Genomic DNA, 12,953 nt, shown 5'->3' with positions numbered 1-12,953 from the left:
ACCTAATTTCTGGCACCCACAACCCATCCTTCACCTACAACCTACCTGCTAACACGAGATGGAATATCACGATTCCAACCCCTTTCACTACATGTTTGGAATCAACACCAAACTATACAAATAGTTTTGTGTCCCACTTGGTCAATTTTTCAAATAGTTCAATGCCCCTACCATATGTTGTCTAGCTCCACTATTTATTAGCCACACACCCACTATTAAGGTGCGTGAGCAAAGGTAGGAAACAAATTTCAATTCAATTTCAACTTTCTTGACACAACTACAATTGACTACATGATTTTTCCACCGTTCTTTCTCTTTGGATATTGTGAAGTATAGTGTCCCATCTTATGATAGGAAAAAGACTCTACCTTTGTTAATTTGGTATCTCAGTGAAAAATTCCAATCATGGGACTAGATTCCTCTTTCTAAGCAAACCAATTTTGACATTTGAAGCACTTGATTGGGTCATGGGAAAGTGTATTTTTTAAGCAAAGCCCATAGTTTCACAATTTCTCAAGGTTGGCCTAAGGTCAAAATAGCCCTCCTCCAACTCATATAAATACAAGTGACCTCAAGCTCATGTAGAAATTCCCACTGTAGACCAACATATTATGCAATATACTAAAACACAATACAAGATCTACTTCTAAAACACTTTGCGGAAGCTTAATCGAATTGAGAAAGATCAAGAGAACAAATATAACTGAGAATGAGAAATCAATCACACATAACACAGAAGAAATAACCCGGGGAAAGCCTCAGCCTAAAACCTCAATCTTTGTATTATCATACAAGTGGAAATCTTGTTGAAGTTACAAAAAGAATCAGAGCTCAAGCTATCCTGCTCTCTCTGCAATCACAGACTGAATAGACATAGTATATGTCCTCCTCAAGCCCTCCAAGCCTCCTATTTTCTTGTGCAGTTTTTCTTGGGGTCTAGTGAAGCCACATGTGTGAATTGGCCTCATCACACTCACTAGACCTGAAGAAGTAACTGCGCAATCCTCAAGGAAAGAATTCCTTCTACATGCAAGGAATATTCACAATGGAATATTCTAGCAACTAATAGTACACTGCCCCTCCATCTGATCTCAAATGAGTTTCTGTCTGAACTAACATGCATGAGTTATTTATGAGAGAATACTCAATTATCTGAAGTGCAGTAGTTACATGCATGCAAGAATTAACTAACTGAACTTACATTAATTCAACAAACTGTTTGAATTAATCTAACTAGACTTGAATCAGTTAACTGAGCCAACTAATTACAATTCAATATTACAACTCATCCTTATCTCTTTAACTGATGGATAAATTCCGCAATTAATGGAGAAACTATTGCATGTCCCCACATAGACTTCATGTTTGATTTTCCTTAACTAATTAACTCAAGATGAATTAATTAATTATTTTACAAACAACTGCTAAGATCAAATTCGAATTTTACTTCACTACTTTAGTTTAGGGATTGGCCAAAATAGGAAGGTATCTTGAAATGCTATTTATAGAATGTTATTTTTAGCACTTCCATTTTTCCATCCATTGTTGCTAAGATCAACACTGGCTAAACTACTATTTATAGCAGTGTTATTTTTAGCATTTCTTGTTGCTATTTCAACACTCCCTCTCGACAAGAAAGGGATTATCAATAACCCCAATCCTGTCTCTGTGGAACTCGAACTTGAATTTTGACAATGACTTAGTCAAAATATCTGCATCCTGTTCCTCGGTCAAAACATACAGCAACAACATGATCCTCTTGACCACACAGTCTTGAAGATGGTGATACTGGATATCAATGTGCTTGGACCTGTCATGAAAAACTGGATTCTCCGAGAGTTTGATACAACTCTGGTTATCGTAGTAGATCACTATAGGATCCATCATCTGACCAAACAATCCCACTAGAATCTTCTACATCCAAATGGCCTCACTTGCAGCCTGACTAGCAGCCATGTATTCAGCCTCTGTTGAGCTAAGTGCAACCGATCTTTGTTTCCTGTTGTACCAGGAAACTGCAGTTGAACCAAGGTTGAAGATTCCTCCAGAAGTTCTCTTCCAGTCTGATGGACTCCCTGCCCAATCCGCATCTATGAAGCCCTGAAGCTTCACTCCCTCTGTCCGTTTGTACCACAATCCGAACTGAGATGTGCCTCTAAGGTATCTCAGCACATGCTTTGTTGCCTTCCAAAACAGTTTGGTAGGCTGAACCATAGCTTGACTCAGCTGGTTCACCGCAAAGCATAAGTCGGGTCGTGTGTTCACCAGATACATAAGTGAACCCACTAGCTGCCAATAAACAGTAGCAACTACTACCTCACTTGAAGTAGCATCCTCCTTCCTCCAGTTCCCAGCTAGAGGATTTTGCATGGGCTTGCACTTCTCCATGTGAAAGCGCATGAGTATCTCATTGGCATACTTTCCCTAAGACACAAATACTTCACCATCTTTCTGCCACACCTCCATGCCTAGAAAGTAGTGCATAAGGCCCATGTCCTTCATCTCGAACTCTCTTGCAAGGTCCTCCTTGAAAGACTATATTAGTTGATCATCACCTATCAAAATCAGATCATCAACATAAAGAACAATGATCAATGGTTTACCTTCTACCATGATGTGGTAAAGGTTTGCATTTGCTTCACTCTTGGTGAAGCTCAAACCAGTGAAATAGTTGTCGATCATAGTGTACCAAGCACAGGGTGCTTGCTTCAACCCATACAAAGCCCTCTTGAATCAGCACACATGCGACTCATGATCGAAGGTCTCGAAACCCTTTGGCTACTCAATGTACACCTCCTCCTCAATCTTCCCATTGAGGAATGTTGTCTTCACATCCATATGGTGGATCTTCCACCCCATTTGAGCTGATAGTGCCAATATTGATCTAATCGATGAGTACCTTGCTATGGGAGAAAAGGTCTCATCGTATTCGATCCCATCGACCTGTGAGAAACCCCGGGAAACAAACCTTGCCTTATGTTTCTCAACACTGCCATCAATTGCCTACTTTACCTTGTAAATCCATCTGGAACTCACCACTGACTTGCCCTAAGGCCTTGGGACAACATCCCATACACTGTTCCAAATGATAGAGTTGTACTCCTCTACCATTGCATCAACCCAGACTGGTTGTTGTACTGCCTCCTCAAATGAAGAAGGTTCGATATCTACACACTCCCCAACCAAGGCCATGTACCCAATGTACCACTCGATCGGCCTCCTCTATCTGCGCTAAGAAGATGGTTGTCCCACATTCTCCCGCGCATCCAGCATTAACCTGTCAGCTTCCCTTGAGCATTTCCACCCATCTCTCGAAGTATCAGCATGAGTGGATGTCTCCACTCCCGGATCCTCTGCATGCGGCTGCTCCGCATCAATCTGAGGCTCCTCATCCTTAGGAACAGAAAGTTCCTCATCTGCATGCAACTCGACCTCCCTCTCAAGTGATAAGCACATGGCTTTCTACTCGTCGAACTTCAGATCCTTGCATACCACAGTCCTCTGAGTGGAAGGCAAGTACACCCGATAGTTGTGGGGTGTATCCGTGTACCCCATAAGTATTCCCAACTCAACTGTTGGGTCTAGCTTCTTCCTGGCATCTTTGGTCACATGACAATAAATTGATGATCCAAATATTCGGAAGTGACTTACATCAGGTCGCTTCCTAGAATAGGCCTCCATAGGTGTCTTCATCCCCAGTATATGATGCGGGCTTCTATTCTGCAATTATACTGTTGTATTGCATGCCTCAACCCACAAATGAAATGGTGAGCTTTGGTCATGCAACATCGCTCGAGCTAATCCCACAATTGATCTATTCTTCCTTTCGGCCACCCCATTCTGCTGTGGGTTATGGGGTGCCATCAATTCTCGTTTAATTCCTTCTGCAGAGCAAAAGTCTTTAAACTGTTGGGAGACATACTCTCCACCATTGTCACTACGCAAGGCTTTTATTTTCTTTATAGATTCTTTCTCTACCAAGGCTTTAAACTCACAAAACCTCAAGAATGTCTAATCCTTCTTTTGCATAAAGTAGATCCAGCATCTACAAGAAAAATCATCAATAAAAATAGCATAGTACCTTTGTTTAGAGGTGGAGGCTGTAGATAAAGGTCCACAAACATCTAAGTGAACTTGCTCCAGGATTGCTCCAGCTCTACTGTCTCAATCCAGAAAGGAAGATTTTGCATACTTACCCAAGGTACAACCTTTGCATGTACTCATCTACTCAAGTTTTCCCTTGGGTAATCCTATAGAAATCTGCTGCATGATCTTCAGGGCTCCATGGTGCAAGTGGCCTAGTGTTCTATGCCATAGCTCGCCAACATCTTGGCTCTACACCATCTCAGCTTTGGAACTCAAAGCAACACAGTCATCTACCTCCAGCTTGTAAATATTCTTAACTCGAATCCCTATTTGCTTTGTTTATCCAGTACCGATATGCATCAGAAATACTTTTCCTTTACTAAAGACTACATCATAGCCTTTATCTTCTAGCATAGCGACAGACACAAGATTCTTCTTCAGACCTGGTACATACTTTACACCAGTCAGGGTGAGGGGAGCTCCACGCTCCCTCTGAAACACAACCGTACCTTCACCTAAAACACGGTACTTTCCATCATCGCCCATCTCGATCCGCATCTAGAGATCCTTCTCCTCCAAGGTACTAAAAAGATTCTTGTCACCTGACATGTGGAATGAAGCTCCACTGTCCAGGTAACACACACATCCCACCATGGATAAAACCATGCATTCGATAAGCAAGAAATCTAGCTCAAACTGTGAGGCCAGTGCCTCACCATCAGATCCCTTCGAGGAACCCTTCTTGGATTTCTTCTGTGGACAATTCGTAGCATAATGGCCCACTTCATGACAATGAAAGCATCGCACTTTCGATTTGTCAATCTTCTTCCCACCATGGGAAGAACTAGATTTGGAATGGGATGCCTTCCCTTTCCCTTTCCTCGCCTTACTCGCTAAGGCTAGATTTTCCTCATCATCTTGCTTCGATGAGGATCCATCTCTGGTGCTTCTTCTGATTTCCTCCTACATCAGATCCTACCAAAGTTGTTCCCAATATGGCAACTTTTCTCTTCCATTAACTGAGTCTTGGTAGCTATGCCAGCTCTTAGGAAGACCGAGGAGTGCAAGACTCACCATGTCATCATCAGTGGTTGTGATCCCTACACTTACAATCTCATCCCTGTAGGTGGTGAGCTTGTTCAGATATGTAGATATCACGTCGCCCTTTTCACACTTAATCTTATGAAGTGTCTTTCATTGCCAGCTTCCTCTGATCACTGTTGTTCTAATATAAATCTTTCAATATTTTCCACATTGAAAACAGAGTCTCCTTCCCATGGAGGCTCGAGACAATGTGGTCTTGAACTCCCTCTAGGAGGATTCTCCTTACTCTAGCCACACATTTCTTCCCTTCTACTAGTTGAGTAGCATCAGTCGGCTTGGGGACTTCTTGATCAATGAAGTCCTTTAGACCGTTATCCTCTAACATTTCCTCCATGCGATCCTTCCAGGCTATATAATTCAAGCTGCCATCAAGGGCATACTCGAGTCTTAAACCATTGAACGCCATTGGTGAAATTGAGATGTGATAAGAACTCGATTTCTATCTTTAGGAACCAAATTTTGAACTTCTCCTTCTTGTATATTATTCTTCACCTTGATCACCTTTACTCTTATACCATGTAGAAATTCCCACTGTAGATCAACAGATTATGCAATATACTAAAACACAATACAAGATCTACTTATACAACACTTTGTGGAAGCTTAATCGAATTGAGCAAGATCAAGAGAACACATATAACTGAGAAGGATAAATCAATCACACATGAAATAGAAGAAATAACCCAGGGAAAGCCTCAACCTAAAACCCCAATCTCTATATTATCATACAAGTGGAAATCTTGTTCAAGTTACAAAAATAATCAGCTCTCAAGCTATCCTGATCTCTCTGCAATCAAATAATACAGCTCACATACTGAATAGACATAGTATATGTCCTCCTCAAGCCCTCCAAGCCTCCTATTTCCTTGCGCAGTTTTTCTTAGGGTCCATTGAAGCCATACGTGTGAATTGGTCTCATCACACTCACTAAACCTGAAGAAGTAACTGCGCAATCCTCAAGGAAAGAATTCCTTCTACATGCAAGGAATATTCACAATGGAATAATCTAGCAACTGATAGTACACTACCCCTCCATCTAATCTCAATTGGGTCTCTGTCTGAACTGACATGCATGAGTTATTTATTAGAGAACACTCAGTTATCTGAAGTGCAGTAGTTACATGCATGCAAGCATTAACTTACTGAACTTACATTAATTCAACAAACTGTTTGAATTAATCTAACTGGACTTGACTCAGTTAACTGAGCCAACTAATTACAACTCATCGTTATCTCTTTAACTGATGGATAAATTCCTCAATTAATGGAGAAACTATTGCATGTCCCCACATAGACTTCATGTTTGATTTTCCTTAACTAATTAACTCAAGATGAATTAATTAATTATTTTACAAATAGTTGCTAAGATCAAATTCGAATTTTACTTCACTATTTTAGTTTAGGGACTGATTAATATAGGAAGGTATCCCGAAATTCTATTTATAGAATGCTATTTTTAGCACTTCCATTTTTCCATCCATTTGCTAAGATCAACACTGGTTGCGCTGCTATTTATAGCAGTGCTATTTTTAGCAATTCTATTTTTAGCATTTCTTGTTGCTATTTTCAACAGCTCATTTCGACACATCATATCAACATCTCTTCTTCCATCTCTTGTTTCAATTGGTTCATACAAGTTTGAAGCAACTCTCTTTCTCCACACATATGAGTTTCTCCTTGGGCATCTTTGACTTCTCTCTTTGGCATATTTGAATTTTGGTGATTGGGAAATTGGTTAGGCTTGGTTTTCTTGGGTTTTAGATTTGATTAAGGAGGTTGATTTCATTAAGGAAGGAAGGATGAAATTCTGAAGCAGGTAGACCACCGACGTTAAGTTTTTCTACAATTGAAGTTTGACCAGCGTTGACCAAGGGTCAAAAGGATCCTTTTGACTTCAATTTTCTTGGAGAGGGTCTGTCCCATTAAACCACATTTCTTGGTATTAAGACCAAGGAATTTAGAGGATTTTGACTATTTTTTTACCATAGGTTTAACCATATAATTGAGTTATACATTTTCTCTCTCTGTTAACCAAGTTTAACCAAAGTTTTTAGAGATGTTTTGATTGATATTTGACCAGAAAAAGAGGTTGCATTGACTTGACTTTGACGAAATTGAACTAGAGCATATTTGACCATTATTTGACTAGTTAGGGCAGTCAACTATTATTGACTTTTTTCATATTTGGGAAGTTGACTATATTTGACTCTCATCATTTTGACATTGATATACAGATTTGACATTAGATTGATTGGATATTGGAATTGGATGATAGTCAAAGTTTGAATTTGAATGGGTTGGAAAATTTATTGTTCATTTTATTCTATGTTGAACATTTAAAGGAAATCTAATAGAAGAAGAATTTTGAAAGGGTTTTCCCCCTTGTGCGGTTTTTCCCTGGTCTTTGACCAAATAGGTATCTCTTGTTGATGTTTTTATTGTCTCCTATTTTTCATTGCTTTTACTATTCTATTGTCATTTACTAGTGATCATTGGAAGAAGTAATTATTGTTGAAAATATTTCTTATTGAATAAATTAATTTGGCTAAAATTATTTAACATAGCATATAGAAGTGTAAATTAACATGCTATCAAAGCTAAGGTGAAAGAAAAATCCCAAAGGAGATAAGATTTGAAGCAATCATCTGTGCAAAGTTGAAGGAGCTCATCTAATCAAGTCAATATGTCTACATATTTCTACAAAGAAAATGAGAAGCTAGAAGAATATTCTAGGTTTGTTGCATGGAAGATCAGGTTGGAAATCATAACTAAAGACAATGATGTATTGTAATACATTCAAGGAAAGGTTCCTAATCCCCTAGAAAATTATCCCACTGTTGCCAAGAACAAGTACAAGAAATGATCAACTCAAAGATATGAAAATGAATAAAGAAGAGTCTATTCAATCCTACATTATGAGGATATCTCATCTTAGAGATCAATTGTAGAGAATTCGTGAAACTATGCCTGACAAGGATCTAGTGGTGGTAACCCTTATAGGCCTCCATCCTATCTGGGAAACCTTAATTTCCACTATAATAAATAACAATATCTTCCCAACATTTGATGAAACCATTGGAAAACTCACTCAAGAAGAATAAATTATTATATCAAGGGGCAGGATACAAAAACATGAAGAAGGAGATCCAACTACGTTTTTCACTCATAACAAGAAAAATAAAGGAAAAGGAGGGTCATCAAATTCAAGGAAGCCTCCACGAAATTCAAAGAGAAGGAATGAAAGAGAAACATCGAACATTTAATCCTAGAATTGTCACAAGAATGGACAGTATGCTCGAGATTTCCCTTAGAAGAAAAATGGTCCATGATACAACACTCGAAGAAATAATAACAGGTTCAATAATCAAAGAATAGGAGATGATCAAAGAAATGACTGTAATGGAAGGGATACTAGAAGAAGAAGAGATGATCCAAGTGATTGTGAAGAAGACCATCGTACTCAAAAGAAGCCAAGAAATACCATGTATGAAAGTAATGCTTCAAATCAATCTAAATATATCCTTATTTTTGCACTTTCTAGTTTCATTCCTCTAGATACTTGGGATAGTTGGTTGGTTGATAGTGGGGCCTCTCATCACTTCTTTGGGTATAAGACAGAGTGGGTGCTAGGAAAACACGTAAGGGAGTTGGTGCTTCTTATTGGTTGGTTCCAACAAAACAAATAGGGAGTGGGTGCTCATAAAAAACTTGATGTAATCAAAGTGCTAGATTTTGATCTACATCATAACAAAGAAGATTTGTGGTTTTCTTCCTTTATGGGTTTCCAAGTTAAATAACTATGTTCATATGTGTATTCTATTTATGTTGTTGTTGTGATGTTCATGTGATGATTTATGATGCTATTACATGACATGATGTTGGTTGTTTACATGAATGGTTTCCAAGTAAAAGAAAAATTATAATTTGGTAATAATTGTGAAATTAGCCTTGATATTGACACCCCCCCCCCTCTCAATATTAATATTGTTTCCAAAAATGGTATCATAGTAGGTTCCTTCAAGAACAACTTAATCGCTAGAAGGTAGATCAAAAGGAAACATGGCTAATTAGGATTGGATAACACCAGAAGGAGTAACGTTTTTTAATGGAGTTCTCTAGAAGGTTAGAACGGAAGCATACTTAATGGAAATTGATTTAGATGGATGGTTGTATCTAGAGTATGGAGTGAATAATGAATATAACATAGAAGCCAAGAAAATTATCCTAAAAGGGCTATTAAAGACAAATTGAGATCAGGTGATACATTGCGAGTCTACAAAGGAAATGATGGACAAGATGCAATGTGTGTATGGAAGAGAAACTTAAGAGGCACCAAAGAATATAGAAGATGCCTATTTCTCTTATACTAAAATAGATCTCAAAGAAGATCCTCTTTTCACAAATGTTGCTACTAGAGATAAAGAGAAGACAATAAGGAAGAACAAGAAGAAAGCATCTGAAAGGAAGGATATTGAGAAGATTGAACATCTTCCCTCTAAAGTGAAAAGTGTTGATCATCACTCCAAAGATGAAAAAGAAGATGCAAAGGAGACGCAATCTACAATTAAGCTATTGTTTTGTTGTAAATGTAGAAGAATAAGTAATTTACCGAATAGATGTTCTTATGAAATTTCTGAAGAAAAGATAGATATGCATCTAGCAGTAGTGAAGAAATACCTACACTTGTGGTGATAACAAATGAAGATACCTCTCAGGAAGAGGGAAGAAAATACCATGAGTGTTCAATTGTAGAACAAAGTGAATGCATCCCTCATAGTGAAGGAGATGTTGAAGTTGTAACTAGAGCAAGTCGTCGTCACTTCTAGACTCTCCCAATAAGGGATTGTATTCACTTTCAATGAATTTGTCTGGATCGACTCTAAATCACTTTCCAGTTCGTGTAGATCCAGACTGACTTCTTTTAAACATTAAGGTAAAAGCATGACCACTTTCTCGTACAAAATCATTTTATTCCAGTTCTTTAGCGATTTCAGTACTTACCTCTCGGGCCTTTGAAGAATCGGCATTCAGCTTCGCTATAAGACACAGATGTATCTATTGCAAACTCAATGATGAAACTAACCAAGATACTATCAATATAGTAATCAACAAGCCTTGCAACCTTACAATTAGATCCTTCAAGTTTTTTGACTAATTCTTGAGTCCACACAATAAGATCGTTGTGCTTCCAAATAGGTTCGCTATCTGCTAATTTGGACAACAACTCATGTAATTCGCAAGGGAATGTTGAAAAGAAAACTATGTTCACTTCTGTGTAGAGATATCTCTGTAACCATTTTTCTTTTGACAAGCGCAGATTCTGATTCTCCTGAGTTGGAAACTAGTACAACTTTTGATCTATCCACTTACCGATTTCTTTCTTAGCTGGTATCCACTTATGCCACATCACACATCCCTCAGATAGATCCTAGTCCTGGAAACAAAACCGTTTGTTGGCTTGAGGGTGCTTGGACCCAGGTTCAGAGTTAGTTGTGCTAACCAACAAATCAGCGCTTTCAGAAACAACCTACTTAGCGCAACCTACAGTCTCACCCGAGGCAGCATTGGGGGATGCTAAAACCAGGTTTCTACATCCAGAAGGCTATGTGATGTGGGACTAAGGTGTTTCTTCAGTTTCAGGCCTTATCTGACCTTTGTTAACCCTTATCCTTGAAATCCCCAAACTTAAAGCGATTTTCAATTAAACAGAGTTATGAACTTCGCCTAAGCGTCTTGTCATGCATAAAATAACATATAACAGTAGATCTAGACATTTGCAGAGAAATTAAGACAATAATATGGATAAATGGCATTCAACTGAGCATAAATACAAAAAACACACAAATATATAGATCAGACACATATTTTCTTCAAATACTCTTTATTATTTTAGTTCTTCAATACATATACATTTCAGACCCTGTGCACACAGTTGCAGGGGCCCATGCACTCAGTTGTGGACATACAAAGGTCTTCGCACACACAGCAGCATGAGCCTTCCTCTTCGCCCAAATACAGAAATATCTTATGCTTACAGACTCAAAAAATATCAAATATGATCAAATGTGACTCCCTTAGACTTGCTAAGACATCCCTTTATATAAGTTTTCCTATTCCAATACCATGGTCTCCGAACCATGGGTGAAGCTCAAAACAATACAAAAACTAAGGGGCTTTGACCTTCCTAAAACCCCTTGAATCCCAGTGACCTGCGTTATTCCCACTTTGCTGCTAAAAATGCGGAGACTTTACAATATCTTATCAAAATTTGACCTAGGGGACCCCGTCCCATTGAGTTGCAAACACTCAAAGCCATTCCATGTATTTTCTCTAAGAGTTTTACTACCTTTCACTTGTTAGATCAACTGTCATCTTTTGGTATGTTTGATTGGTATGTCATGTTTGCGGGTATTTTCTCAAGTGTCGTTGTTGTCGCTTTTAGTATATGAGGCAGTCACACAGAGGTAAATGTTTTCTCATTGCTCTGGTGGTCTATGTTGTTGTGTCATCGAAGTATGCGAAGTGTGTGATCACAAGTTCAAGTTCATCACAAGTCTATCTTCCTCCCGCACTTAGCCATTTCTCTAAAAATCTCCCCGACTAGGAAACTTAGCTGCACTTGACCCTGACTGAACTACACATTGTGTAGTCTCAAGCGTCATTGTTGTGACCTTGTTGTCTAGAAATGCGCAGTGCATAGTCACTGTCCTCCAGGACAGTTTCACTGTGCAATTCCAGAGCTCAACAACCTTCCTTGACCCCAAGAATTGCGTAGTAGTTCCTCCCAACATGACTTGAACTACACACTTTGCACTATCAGTCCTTAAGAATTTCCCCTTCCCTAATGGAACTCTGCAATGCTAAAATAACCCAACCTCCCTTGTCCTCCAGAACTACGCAGAGGTGTCTCTAAGTGTCCTCCCTCAGCTGGAGCTCACTTCCCTCAAGAATTGCGTAGATTTTTCCTCCACGCCTCTCTGATGCCCAGTCTTTCTTGACTTTGAAAACTATGCAAAATGGATCCCTCATGGCCTCATCCCGCATCAGCCACTAGTGGCTTGAACTGCGCAATTCTAACTCCTAGTGGCCACTACGCAATTTTTCTCCCTAGTGGGGATTGTGCTAAAAATTTCCTCAGTCAAGCGTGAGTTGTGGTCTGTGCAGTCTAAGTGATCAAGCCCTCTCCATGTCACCTAGAACTACACAATGAAAAATTATGGGGCCCTCTCTCCCAGCCTATCACTTATCCCAGGCTCAGTTCATGGATAGTAATGCATCATCTTAGACTAGGGATTTTTTGGATTGATGTCGTCCTATCATGAGTGAATTACAGGAAATGGTACACTATCAAACCATGGAGAGATGATGAAGAAGGAGAATAAGGAGGGAGGCATGCCTAGAAACTCACTTGTAGTTGAATGAACAAGTGAACCTACTAACAAAAAGAGAAGGAACACAAGTGTGCAACCACTTTCCAAGACCGAAGATCATTGAAGACCCTGCATTATCAAGCTATGTGGAGGAGAAAAGAAAGCATATCCAAGAACACATCTATCACTCAGTAGCAATAGCAGCTTGACATTGCCACATCATCAAGCCAGTCCATGTCAGCAGTGTCAAGTCAAGTCGTGTCATGAGTTTTCATATGCCACATCACTACTATGGGCCATGTATATTGTGAATCAAATGTATTGTAAAGTGAAAGTCCAATGGACACACAAGAATATGAAGAGTCATGTAAGTTGAAATGTCATAGAAAGTTG

This window comes from Pinus tabuliformis, chromosome 1_1, assembly GCF_031772625.1.
Source record: "Pinus tabuliformis cultivar Carrire ecotype Pingquan chromosome 1_1, CPIR1, whole genome shotgun sequence".
In the NCBI taxonomy this organism is placed as follows: domain Eukaryota; kingdom Viridiplantae; phylum Streptophyta; class Pinopsida; order Pinales; family Pinaceae; genus Pinus; species Pinus tabuliformis.
The sequence above is the reverse complement of the archived record's forward strand: the minus strand, read 5'-3'. Positions refer to the sequence as shown.